This window comes from Pelodiscus sinensis, chromosome 5 (genome assembly GCF_049634645.1).
Source record: "Pelodiscus sinensis isolate JC-2024 chromosome 5, ASM4963464v1, whole genome shotgun sequence".
NCBI classification, from domain to species: domain Eukaryota; kingdom Metazoa; phylum Chordata; order Testudines; family Trionychidae; genus Pelodiscus; species Pelodiscus sinensis.
In genome coordinates, this window is record NC_134715.1 from 118,475,153 (window position 1) to 118,489,757 (window position 14,605).

Consider the following 14,605-nt stretch of genomic DNA (forward strand, 5'->3'; position numbering starts at 1 on the left):
AATCCAACACTGCTCTGAGTCATGGAGGGCAAAATTTGTTCGCACTCAGGGCATGTGGTTTTCATAGTCAGGTTTTTTTAATGTGTGAGTTGAAGTGAGAATTTTTCAAGATTCAAAATGGGAAAAGAAAAAAAAACAAGTCCCAGTGGATTTATGGCAGCTTTACAACATGGTTCAGGTAAACAAAGGTTAAATAACAATAATAAGAACAATTTCTCTTTAAAACAAACAAGGCCACGACTGCATTCCATATCTGAAAAACACACACTGCACATGACAGATAAATTATCATGTGCTACTGCTTCAGTTAAAGCTGAATTCCAACTTCCATTAGAACCCCACACTTAACCTCTTCAATTGCTCATGGCTCTTGAAAACAAATGCATTTAACACTGTAATTTTCCATACTCAGTCTCATCACAGAAGTGAATCATGGGGTAGGAAGAGACAAGTTGAGGAGAACTGGTGCCGTTTGTGCAAAAACTAAACAAATGTACTAATCTTTATTTATTCCGATAGGTGCTGACTTGTGGTTGCTCTGGGCCTGGAGCACCAACAGAAAAAAATTAGCTGATGCTCAGTACCCACTAGCAGCCAACTCACTCCTCCCCAGCACCTCCTACCCACCAGATGAACACCTCATCCTCTCTCCCAGCACCTATTGTCAGCTGCAATCAATTGTTTTGGAGGCCCTGGGAGAAAGAGAGAGGGAGCAGGGATGGGAAATGCTCAGGATAAGGTGCAGGAAGAGGTGGAGATTTGGGAGGATGGGTCAAGTGAGAGCAGGGTGTTGAGCACCCCCAAGGTCTGGAAGAAACTGGTGCTTATGCTTATTCCAGGCAAAAATATTGGCCCTGCATCATTCACAGTTGGCTCAATTTTTTTTATTTAAAGTGGGGCTGTTTTGTAGCAATAGTACAAGCCACCAAAATCCGCCCTATAAACACGCAAAATATGCAGGCACGCAGGGCACTTCAAAATTTGGGACACCAAATTGCCCCAAACTTCATGGTCCCCTAGGCAACTGCATGCTGCATATGCAATAGCACCAGCTCTGGCAGCCAGTCCCATTCCCTGGCCAGCCTCCACATGGGCTGTGCCCAGAAAGGCCATCCCTAGGGAGGCGCAGGATCCAGAACCATCCTCTTTCTTCCACCTCCACTCTGCCTACATTCCACCCCTTCCCCGAAGTCCTTCCCCTGAGCAGTGTGGCCAAAGAGATTAGCAGAGGCCTGGCATTGGCAATGGGGAGGGGGCTTGGATGAAGGGGTAGAATCATCCCCCCAAACTCACTAGCGGCAGGAAGTGGAGTGATGCAGCTGGGAGTCAGGAGAGCGGAGTAGGCTGGGGCTGGTCACTCCCCTTCTTACTGTTGCCAATGCCACTGATAAGTGTGGAAGTGGGCTTGACCCCCTGTTGCCTCCGTTTCTCCCTGCCCTGCTCTTGTGCTCTACAGCTCTGGATCTGCCTCCCACACAGTTCTTGGCGCAGCTCCCCATAACTTCTAGGGGCTGCCCTGCAAGCTACATATGAAGAAAATCTGTTCAGCACTTTTAAAAACAAGATGAGCATATTAAGGGTTTTTTCACATACATAATAGAATTTTTGACTTGGAATTATTTCTGATTTTGTTAAGAACATCTTAAACAATGCAACTCTTATTAGGACTTGGGCTCTCTACCACCTGCCTTTTTCTAAAAGTAAAGACTAAATTGTCACCTTTTCCTAAAGGTAAAGTCATGGAACTAGAAGACTCAAAAGTTTGGTAACATGAAAAACATTTTACTTCTAGGTTAGTAGTGGTTTAAATCTCTCCCAGAATAATAGTGATTAGCACTCAGTATTTTAATAAATAGGTGCACCTCTGGATGTTTTACTGATAGAATGACATTCTTGAAGGAGTACTAATTCTGCCTTCTAAACCCAAAAAGAGAAAATAAATTGTACATGTCAGTGGAGAGAATGAGAAGTATAAAAGGACTAGGGAGCAGAAATAATTCTTCAGAATAAAGGAAAGGCAGCTGTAAGATCCCAATTAAATCATCTTCATTTAGATCAGACACAAGCACTGCAACTTTGAAAAGTGCCTTCATCCACATAACAAACGTAATAGAGTAGTATTGGGACACTGCCCTGCCACGCCAAATTGCATTAGCATTCTTATTCTCACATGCAGACTTGTAAGTTTTGTTTAGTTTGTGCATAACTTTGTGCTGCAGATGCTTTTCAAGTAAAGGAAAATAGAATTCCTGTTCACAGTGGAATAGCTAATTAAAGGTCAAAGACAGACTGAGCTGAACACAACTGTGGGTCCATGAAGGCATGAAAGTATCCACTAATACACAGACAATTCTCAAACTGGAGTATTTTAATAGTGCAGCAAGGGAAAGAGGGGAGAGAGAGAGAACATATTGAAGTACCTCTGTCCCTTTTTTCTCAAGCTGGCTTTGAAATCTCCCAATGGAAATATTTCCTCTGTTTCTAGAGACCAGCTGTTCAGCAAGAGATGGGAAATAGAGCAACATGCAAGCAGCTTTGAAATCTGCTCATGCTGGCACAGTGAAATATATATTAACTCATGCCTAGGATGACAGCAACTAAAGAAACAACAAGACACCTCATGAAGTAATTCTCATTTCACCTCCTCCTCCAATATAATTGGGTGCACAAGGCAATGGGGTTTTGTGACAGGGTTCACTTACTTGTGAACGCCTCCTGTTGGCTGGGTGTGACCCTGCCATCTTTTTTTCTCTCAGTATCCTTCATCAGCTTTTGGCCTGACTGGACATACCTTCAGTGACTCTGCCCAAATCACACACAGCCAAATGCTGTGTCCTTTGTAATGTCAGCCAAATACGAACCAACTCCTCTCAGAGTAAAACGTCCAATAGGGCCTGTCCCTGTGCCCATGGGAATGTCTGCAGTCCTGTCTCTGGGCTCAGTTCTCAGCCTCTTTTAGGTTAGCTTTAAGTCCCTCCCTACCCTATTTTAGAACAGTGCCTCAAGAGCTACCTCCCTGGAAGTCCTGATCTTCACTTGAGCCTGTAAACAAGTCTTATCTGCTTTTGGGGGCTTAGGCCAGACCACCCACTACTCCTGATTCCAACCCAGGGACCCTATTAATAGCAGGAATGTGCTGCTTCCTGTAATAGTTGCTGCTTCTATTCTCTGGGCTACTTTCCATGTAGCCCCTTCCTCCTCACCCCTACCTCAGGGATGAAGTTCTTCATCATGGAATGACAATGTCCCCAGAACCTGTCTTCTGGTTTTCCATTGAGCTACAGCAAGGAACACCTTTCTTGCTCCTCTAGTCTCAGCCAGCAACTGACCTGTTCAGCCCTTGAAGCATCTTTTATCAGAGTCTGCTGTGCTCCAATTGACTGCTTTCCAGCAGCTTTTCTAGGCAGGCCTGGAGGACCCACCTTTACTGCTCCTCTTTGGGGTGGGATGTGGTAGGAGGACCGTGAGGCCTCCAGGAGGGGGCCTCATACATCCTAGTACCCTCAATCACAGGCATATTCAGTGTTCTCCCTCTCTCCTAAACCAGAGTCTAGGGAGGGTGTAAACTAGCCTTAGTGTAATTTGTAGTGGCTGGTGCTAAATTTGTATGCCACCCAACCATCATAACCTTCTCAAGGTGCAGGTCCCAGGAGTATATTAATGGTAATATAATGGGCTATATAGATTAGAATAGGACCTCCTGGGTTTTCATTCTTGTGTTATGTGAACTTGAATCTCGGGGGGGGGAGGGAGGGGGAGGCGGGCAGCACAGCTAGGGATAACAGAGCCAGAGGTGAAAGTAAGCAGGTGTGCCCAGGTGCACAACTCTGGAAAGAGTAGGCTGAGCTGCAGCAAAAGCAAGCAGGGAGCTATTTAAAGAGACTGACAGCACAGTAGAACAGCCACTAGCCCTCAAGAGATACTGAGTGAGCTAAATATTTTCTAGCAAGTTCTCAGTACTGCCTCAGGGAGAATAATGCCCAAAATATAGCAAAAAGTACATCCCAAGTTCCAGCCTGACAGCTCCAGCCTACCCCCCTTCCCCAGAGATTCAAGTTCACATAACACAAACATAAAAACTCCAATCTATATAGGTCCTTATACTGTCATTAACAACATGTGCATCTGTGCATTTAGCATTAAACCATATGACATTTTTTTTTACACATGTACCCATTGCTCTGTGGTCATATTAGATAAGGCTGGTCAAAGATGGGTGCCTGGCACATAGTACAGAAAGTGGTGATGTGTATGATCGTCCTGGGTTCCTTCCTGTGGAGTTTGTTCCACAGTTTGTGAACAGTCCCTGAGAAAACTCTGTCTCTTGGACAGACAAGATTTACCCATGTGTGAGAAAGTTCCACTGTGTATGGGGAGTAGAGTTGTCATCCATGGGCAGGGGCGGCCCGAGGTGGTCTGCGATAGCTGGTGCCTCAGGCAGAACACGCGATAGGCACCCCCACCTGCACGGCTCTCAATGGCGTGACGTCGGCGTGACATCATCATTGGGCGCCCAAGGCGCCCTGATGAAGGTAGCGCCCTAGGCGATGGCCAAGTTGGCCTATACTCACGGGCTGCCCCTGTCTATGGACCTTATCCCAGAAGATTAGGTGAGCTTTTAAATAGGGATGTGAGTAGTCAAATATCCGACAAGCCTAAGCTTATTGGGTAGTCGAGTCGACTACTCGCTTCCCCCCTTTGCAGCCTTGAACAGCAAATGAACAACCTGCAGCAGCCTGGACTAGCCATGGGCAGAGGCTGCTCCACCAGCCGCCCCTGTTTGTGGTGGCTCTGGCTGGCTGTGGGCAGGGGCTGCTAGACCCGGTGTGAGCCAGGACTGAGCAAACCTGGCACAGTCCCAGCTCATGCTAGTCTGGGACCTACCCCCGCTGCAGCTCTGCAGTTTAAATGTAGTAGGAGCTGGGCTGCCTGCATGCCCGGCTCCTACTACATTTATACTGCAGAGCTGCAGTGGGGGTAGCTCCTGGACTGGCATGAGTCAGAACAGAGCACCTTCCCTCAATTACCTGCCCCTTAACATCCTTACTTTTAAATATCCTAAGCCCAGGACACTGAGTCCGTGGAAGGTGAAGACTGAGACCAGGAACTAGACTCAATATCCTGTGGGAAGCCAGCAGAGGGCATGGAAGAGAAGGCTCCAGTGCATGGTGGCTGGTATTGCTGAGAAGTCATGTACTGCAGTGCTCTGTATTAGTTGGAGTTGCCTAAAGGCTGCTGACTTCATGCCCACAACACCTCCCACATACCACTTACCACTGAAGCTGTGCACTATATATCTGCATATCTTTCAGGAGCAAAGAAACCCTTTAAAGAGATAGTCGCTCAGCAAAAACTCAACTGGCATATTCATAATTTTTTACTGTTGTATACCTCTTCATGAAGGATTTCTCCTCCCGTCCTTGCCCCCAGTACCCAGCCCAGTTACCCAAGAAGGGCACTAGATAAAAAATTCAGCACAAGTCTCACAGATCAATAACACACCTCAGAGCCTTTTCAGATAGTCTGCTTAGGATGCCTAGATTAGTTAAGAAGTAAAGGAGATGCTCTTGCCGAAGCTGCCTCGGTAGACTAATAGTGAGCTAAAATGTAATCTTTGTTTAGAGGCGTTTCCTATCTTGTGTCAAACAAATGAGATACAAATCACTGAATCAAAAGAGATAAACTGAAATAAATTACAGGTCTGTATTTCATGGGAGTACATTCCATTCCCACATTTCTTTTAAATGGCAACAAACAGCTGAATTCACATTAGTCATCACCTACATGCCTTAGTCAGCATGATTATGCCAGTCTTCCTGGCATCTTTGCAGACTGATTGGAGTAAAATTGAGTTGCTTATTGTTAGTGTTTCCCTAAAGTGAGAGAAAAGGAATAGCAGACAATATGCTGCCACCTTTTGGTTACAGTTATGGTTCTAGATATTGCTTGGAAAGTTTTTTTTAATGGAAATTAAAGGAAAGCTAAACCCATTTTACACAGTGAAACACTTTAAAATTTCACAGGATGGCAAAAAGCATCCCTTCACATTCTAACCAGTGTACTTAAAATTATCAGAGCAGTTTAGTCATTGGAGGATACTTGAAAAAATGTTGTCTTGTACATTTGCAATCTATTTACTACAAAACTTATCCCTACATTAAGTTTAGTATTGAAAGGGACACCATGAGGACACAAATACATGTAGCTTTAAAAAATCAAAACGCAAAACCCCTTCACTGCATATTTGTTGTGCAAAAAATAAATGCCAGAAAGGAAGGGTATAGGTTCCCCTACAACAATACCTTGGAAAAATGTGTTACTGTATGTGAAACTTTTAAAAAATTTAAGGAAAATACAGATTTCAAAACTTTTTCCAAAATTTTGGCTAGAGCAGTTCATCAAATAACAGAAGACTCTGAGTCCTTTAATTACTTTTGCTTTAGAGGTGGATAAATAATGGTGGCGGGTTTTTTTCTAGTAATTCTGAATAAAATTGAGGAGAAATAGTTTCCGGTTGAACCAAAACCAAAATGTTATGGCATATCACAACTTTAAAAAAAATTGTTTGGGGTTGAGCAAGACATTTTGTTTAACCCAAAACAAAGTGTGTCATTTTAATATTTTAAATTAAAGGAAATTTCTAAACAGTCATTTCAAAGTGAAAAATAAAAATGTCTTATTTTAGAAATGTTTATTTTTTTTGAACATTTATTTTAAGTTTTTTTTACTTAAAACGAAATTGGTACATATTCGCAAAATGTTTTTGTGTTGCCTAATCCGCATTTTTCACTTTAAATTGTTTTTATTGAAACAGTGTGTCCAGCTCTACTTTTCTTGTCCTACATGGGTAAGGCACTTAAGTTGAGGATTGGTTCATTTATAACACAAACGGTGGATGGCAGTTGAAAGTTTTGAAGATTAATTTTTTCTAGGGTTCATTATCAGTGGCACAGGTAGCAATGCCTATACTTAAAGCCTGACACTTTCCAGATCTGGTGTTCAAAGCTTATAATTCTTCCAGGATTTTAATCATTTGGGCCGACATTTTCCATGGCAGTCGTCTGCCTCAAGCTGAGGTTAGTTCAGCTGCTTCTGAGAACAAACGTAGGGGAAAACACGTTGTATTGTTTGTTAGAAAAAAATCATACAACCATTTTGTAGCAATGCTCTTGTGCCTCCATGCTTTGGAGAAGGGAATTCACATTTGGCCTTTGTATCAAGGATCAGAGCCATCCCATTCATAGGATGGTTCAGGGCAGAGTTGTTGACTCGAGTCCCACGACTTGAACTCAAGTCCGACTTAAGTCGCCTAGGTGACTCGACTTGAGACTCGACTCAGGTTCATTGTTTGTGACATGAGACTCGACTTGAGACTTGCTAATTTTGTTAAATCGACTTGGTGAAAAAATTGTCCGAAAATGCCGATATTGATGGCTGTACAAAAGTGACTTGACATTTTTTAAATTAAGACTTGAGACTTAACTCGAAAGTGACTTTAGGGACTCAAGACTCAACGTGAGACTTGAACTGTAGTGACTTGAGACTCGACTTGGACTTGACAATGATGATTTGAAGACAACACTGGTCCAGGGCAACCATCCCAGGCCCCACGCTTTGGGGTGGAGGGGCCTGTAGCAGCCACCTCAACAATCCTAAGGACGGGATCTGCAGGGTGCAAAGTGGCCTGGGAGATTACCTGGGTGGCCTGGCAGGGGGAGGCAGCAGGATCAGGCCACCTGCATTCACTATAGTAGCAGGAGCAGCAGCCAGCAACCTGCTCCACTCTGTCACCATCTCCCAGCCTGCTGCATTCCGCTTTACCATGACAGTAGGAAGCAGAGTGCTCTGGGACTGGGGTCAAGGTGCTGCGCTTCCTATTGCCACAATGAAGTGGAGTGCAACAGGCTGGGAGATGACGGTGGAGTGGAACAGTTTGCTGGGTGGTCTGGCTCCTGCTGATGTGGTAGAAAGGGCTGATCCCTGCTGCTGCCCCACACCAGGCTCCCTGTGTGATCGACCGGGCCAGGTCTGTGCACTGCTGAGGGTGTCAGCTCAGGACGAATTGCTCAAAACCAGGGCTGCTTAAAGCCCTCGACTGGAGACCTTTCCCAAAATAGGCCACAATCCAGTCACACAAAGCATTTCAGCTGCCAATCCGGCCAGCAGGAAGCCACACAAGCAAAACCCCTCAGACACCCCAGCTCTCCCTGTGCTACAATCAGCCCCGGGCCTTACGCACAGGTGAGAGGTTATAAAACCCGATCTCACCAACTCCAAACAGATCCTCCCTGTCCTAAAGAACCAGCCACAGTTCCCAGTCAATTTACACTTTAGATCCGTGGTCACCAACAGGTCGATCGTGAGCTACTGGCTGATCTCGAGGCCTCGACCAGTCGCTCGCAAGGCATCCTGTCCGCCCCGCCCCCATTTCCCTCCCACCCCCCAGAAGCCCTACTTACCTCAAGAAAAAACGGAGGTAGTGTCAGCTTCAGAAGTCCCGCAGCTTAGCGCCACTTCTGGCAATTCCAGAAGTGTGCTAGCTGCTCTGCCGGGTGTACTGCGGGAGGAAGCATCAGCTCCCTGCACCGCACAGGAGGGGGAGTCAGCCACGCGGGAGGCGCGCAGGGGGTTTTCTGGCACGTGCGCAGTTGGGGGGGTTGGCCCCGGGGCAGACGTTTGCGCGGGGCTTCCCTGCGCGGGATCGGCCCCGGGGCAGGCACACGCTGGTTTCCCGGGGGGGGGGGAGGGAGAGAATGCTGGGAGGAGGGAGATGCAGGGGACTCTCTGCCTCCACTGGCACCACACTCCCCAGCCCCCACTTCCCAGCCACAGAACGCTGTCCCAACTCCCCTGTCCCCAGCTATAGAATGCTGTCCCCAGCTATAGAATGCTGTCCTCACTCCCATCCCCACTCCCCTGTCCCCAGCTACAGAATGCTGTCCTCACTCCCCTGGCCTTAGCCACAGAACTCAGTCCCCATTTCTGTCCCCACTCCCCGAACTCTGTCCCCACTCCCCTGTCTCCAGCTACAGAACTTTGTCCCTATTCCCGTCCCACTTCCCAAACTCTGTCTCCACTGGCACCCTGTCCCCAGCTGCAGAAACCTGTCTCCACTGGCACACTGTCCCCTGCTGCAGAACCCTGTCCTCTGCCCTCCCAGCACTCTCTTCCCTCTCCCCTGCCCCCAGCCGCAGTACTGTCCCCACAAAATGTATAATTATAAATGCTTCATTTTAGATTTAAATAGCATGAATAAAAAACAGACAATTTATTTCATAACTATAAACACGTGATTTTAATTGTATGTATCGTATAATTTAAAAATAAACTGTTTATCAGAGTGTGTAAGTAAGGGCTGGGGATAGCAAGTGATGGACAGGAGGAGAATAGAGGGCGGGGCTTAAAGGAAGGGGCGAGGTTTCAAGGAAGGGGCGGGGCAGTAGATCTTCGCCTGTTCTGAGATTTAAAAAGTGATCTTGGGTGTAAAAAAGGTTGGAGACCACTGCTTTAGATCTTACCCACAAGAGCATGCTGAGCCAGTCCTTTAGAATCTAAAATCTAAAGGTTTATTAAAAAAAGAAATAAAAGGTTGAGAGCAAGATTGTTAAGGAGAATACATTACATACATCAATTACCAAGTTCTTGATGCAGGTTCTGAGCAGAGATGTTACAAACTGCTAGCTTAGAAGTCTCTGGTGTACATCCTGTATTAGGATGGGTCAGCAATCCTTCCCAGCTCTCTGTCCCTAGCAAGGCTGCATCTGGAAGCAGAAGCAAGATTGAAGACAAAATGGAGATAGATTCATGGCACTTTTATATCCCTGATGTCTCCCAAATGGGAGCTGGTCACATGATCCAGTGACCTGTCTGTGTTTCACATGCCAGCAGCCATGAGGTACTGGCCGGTCTGCATGTTTCCAGACGCATTCCTCAGGTGTATATTGGCCACTCAGAGCCATTGTCCATGCAGCAGTGCTAGTTAGAATAGGCATTCATTGAACAATGCTTCCTCACAATAGGCAGTCCAGGCCCATTGCTCTCTCCCAGATGGAGAACATTTACAGCTACACGCGGCACAGACTAGCTAGTTCGGATTAGGCTTCCTAATCCGAACTAGCTGTACACCTCGTTCCTCGTTTGTAGGAAGCCTAATCCGAACTAGCTAGTCCGTGCCGCGTGTAGCCGCACGGCACGGGGTTCGACCTAGCCGGCATTTAAAAATGGCGCCAGCCGGCTTTATGCAAATGAAGCCCGGGAAATTCAAATCCCGGGCTTCATTTGCAACTCCGTATGACTATATTACCCCCCCCTAGTTCGAACTGGGGGGGGGAGTGTAGACATACCCTTACATCCTTACTGAGGCCCAGCACCTGTAGTACTGGGTATGTTGCCCTGTGTCCCCCTAAGGATGGCCCTGTCAAGGATGGTCTCATGAGAAACTCTGGTTTCTAAGGCTTATAGCTTGGCCAATCTCATCTAACACATTATCAGCAGACTTGTTAAAATGTTGGCAGCTAAATTCTCTGAAGAATCTGTCAGTACTGGACCTGCTCCATCTCTTCACAGCTTCTGTATGCCAAAATAACTTTGCATATACTATCCCCACAAAGCAACTAAGCATACACCATCTTGAGTACAGGGGCTGAGAAAGACTTCCTTTGCAACTGATGCTCCCAGTTTCTTCAAGTCACTATAGTGCTGAAAGCAGGGAGACTCTCCTGTACCTTCTAATACATTAGTTCCTCCTACTCTGGGTAACTGTAATCCAGAAAGGAAAATAACCACATGAGAGGGTAGATTGGAACACAGATCCCAGGACCAGACTAGAACTGGGAGTTAAGGGAGGAGAAAGGGACAGAAGAGACAGGCTTTCAGCAGGGTTTTGAAGACAGAATAAGGGCAGAAGAGTTTATGACCACTTGAGAATACACCCTTCCAGAACCTTAAATAGAACCAAAGATGAATCACAAACTAAATGAGTTAACAATGTAATAGTGTTGCAAAAAAGTAAACAATCTTGGATGTATAAGCAGGAGTACTGAATACAAAGCATGTTAATTAATTATACCGTATTACTCAGCGCTAATGAGGCCTCAGCTGGAATACTGTGCCCTACACTTCAGGAAAGATGTGGACAAATAGGAGAAAGTCCAGAGGAGAGCAACGAAAATGATTAGGTCATAATTTTTAGGTCTTTATCTGGAAAGATTGAAAAAATTGGGTTTGTTTAGTCTGCGGAAGAGACAACTAGAGAGGTACATAATAATGTGATAAACTGTTCTCCTTAACCATTGCATAAAGGATAAGTAGTAATGGTCTTACACTTCAGAGATTTAAATTAAACAAACAAACAAAAAAAAACCAACCCTTACTATGTGGATAGTTAAGCATTAGAACAAATTACCTGGAGACATTGTGGAATCTCTGTCATTTAAGGTTTTTAGAACATGTCACAAAAACATCTGTCAGGGATGGTCTAGATAATACTTACTTCTAATTTAGTGCAAAGGACTGAACTAGTTGATCTATTGTGGCCCCTTCCAAACCAATATTTCTCATACCTGAAGCCTGCTATTCCTCTGCTATAAGCAAACATCTGTAAAACCCACTGGCAAATTGTGTGTCTCAGACTCATCCAGTGGCCAGTCAGCCTACAGAATGATAACTTACAACCACTACTAGTTAGCGGAAATGTCAGAGGTCTTGTGCTATAGAGGTAAAGGTTCCAACTTTGCTGATGACTCATACTAGTGTCTAAAAGTTTCCACATAATGGATTTTTTTCCACTTTGTTGTTTTACAAACTTAAGAAATTTCAAAACATGTTGTGTGCAGTGTTGTTATAACTGTGTTTGTCCCAGGATATGAGCATTCTCTGGATGAGGGGATAGATTGCACCCTCAGTAAGTTCGCAGATGACACTAAGCTAGGGGGAGAGGTAGATATGCTGGAGGGCAGGAGTAGGGTCCAGAATGACCTGGACAGATTAGAGGATTGAGCCAAAAGAAATCTAATGAGGTTCATCAAGGACAAGTGTAGAGTCCTGCACTTGGGACAGAAGAATCCCAAGCATTGTTACAAGCTGGGGACCAAATGGCTAAGTAGCAGTTCTGCAGAAAAGGACTTGGGGATTACAGTGGATGAGAAGCTGGATATGAGTCAATGGTGTGCCCTTGTAGCCAAGAGGGCTAATAGCATATTAGGGTGCATTAGGAGGAGCATTACCAGCAGATCCAGAGAAGTGATTATTCCCCTTTATTCAGCTCTGGTGAGGCCACATCTGGAGTAGTGTGTCCAGTTCTGGGTCCCCCACTATAGAAAGGATGTGGATGCATTGGAGAGGGTCCAGCAGAGGGCAATCAAAATGATTAGGGGGCTGAAGCACATGACCTATGAGGAGAAACTGAGGGATTTGGGTTTGTTTAGTCTGCAGGAGAGAAGAGTGAGGGGGGATTTGATAACAGCCTTCAACTTATAAATAAAATAAATTTTTAAATTAATGGAGATTGCCTATCTCCTAGAACTGGAAGGGACCTTGAAGGTCATTGAGTCCAGCCCCTTGCCTTCACAGCAGGACCAAGTACCATCCCTGACAAACTTTTGCCCCAAATCCCTAAAATGGCCTCCACAAGGATTGAACTCACAACCCTGGGTTTAGCAGACCAATGCTCAAACCACTGAGCTATCCCTCCCCCCCTTTGGAATTTCCTGAAGGGAGGTTCCAAAGAGGATGGAGAAAGGCTGTTCTCAGCAGAGACAGGTGGCAGAACAAGGAGCAATGGTCTCAAGTTACAGTGGGAAGGGTCTAGGTTGGATATTAGGAAAAACTATTTCACTCGGAGGGTGGTGAAGCACTGTAATGGGTTACCTAGGGAGGTGGTGGAATCTCCACCCTGAGAGGATTTTAAGTCTCGGCTTGATAAAACCCTGGCTGGGTTGATTTAGTTGGGATTGGTCCCGCCTTGAGCAGGGGGCTTGACTTGATGACCTCCTGAGGTCTCTTCCAGCTCTATGATTCTATGAGCAACAGAAGGTAGGTAATCTCTTTTATTGAACCAACTTCTGTTGGTGAGAGAGACAAGTTTTTGACCTGTACAATGATCAGAAGAATTCTGTGAATGGCCATCAGAACTTTCTTGCGCAAGAGCGTCCATGCAGTGTCGACACTCTTCTGTGCAAAAGCACATTGCTTTTGCGATGAGCTTTTGGGGTGTGGACGTGCTTTTGCATAAGAAGTTTTTATGGAAGATCTCTTCTGCAAAAAGCTTTTTGCACAAAAACCCTGCAGTGTAGACTAAGTCTTAGAGAAAAAGTTAGAAGTGACATCTCCTGCCACCAAATAACCTCTTTGTGTTTGGCTCTGTTCTCAGGCAAAAGGTGATGATTTCCTGATTTCTTCCTGATTTCCATAGCTGAGTTTCAGGACAGGTCTTGTAATCTCCCTTCTTAAATGCCTGATCCTTCACTGTAAAAAATAAACAAGAAAGGGGATGAGGGTTAATTTTACTTGAATGAAAGGAGAAACTCTTATGCTGCCTTCTTGATAGCTAAAAACACTACCGTACTCTTAATTAGGAAGCTCTGCCAAAGGATAACCCACAGCAGCCATAAGATATGTGATTGGGTTTGTAGAAGTTCAGATCCTGGAGGGAGGTGGTATAATCTTGCTTTCTCTCTCCCTCTCCAGCCAAAACAGATCAACCATTTCCAAAAAAATGAGTTGTTTTGCCCATGTTAAATTCTGGGTACCTTTTCTCTGAAAGACTCTGGCACCTTCATGCTCTGTTGACATGAGTTTTAGTAGTTACATTCCTGGACAGTCATTGCTCATTAAAAGTACTGTCATATGGGTGGAAATCAGGTAAATATTGCATTTTACTAATATCAACAATGTAGATAAATCTATGTATTATTTCATATGACTTGGCATTGTGCCTCTCCATATAACCTTGTAATTTTGTATTAGAACCTGAATCCATATAACCTTTTAACTTTGTATTAGAACCCTATATAGAAAACTTGTAGAAAACTGAGTATATAGTTAAAGTGGTAAAAATGTCTTTTGCTAGGAGTAGAATAAGATCTTCCCCCCACTCTGTAATCAATTGCCCTGTTGAATGAATGAGGTGAGAATGAGTAAGACTTGAGAGCCAAGCACCTCCAGACAGCTACAGCAGTTGAAGAGGGGGTGGAAGCCCGGCTTCACCCCTCCCCCATCTAACTCACCTGGCCAGTGAAGTTAAGGGGAGCAACTACTTGGTAACAACAGCAAGACGGAGTGTGCTTGTGTGTGTGTGTGCATGAGTGATAGATAGATAGATATGTCATATGCATATGATAAGTATTGATTATTCTATGGCTGCGTCTAGACTGGAAAAACTTGCCAGCTGTCTACACTGGCCGCTTGAATTTCCACAAGAGCACTGACTTCCTACTGTTTGAAATCAGTGCTTCCTGTGGAAATACTATGCTGCTCCTGTTCGGGCAAAAGTCCTTTTGCGCAAAAGGGCCAGTGTAGACAGCTCAGATTTGTTTTGCGCAAAAGGCCCCGATCGCAAAAATGGTGATTGGGGCTTTTTTTTGCACAAAAGCGCGTCTAGATTGGC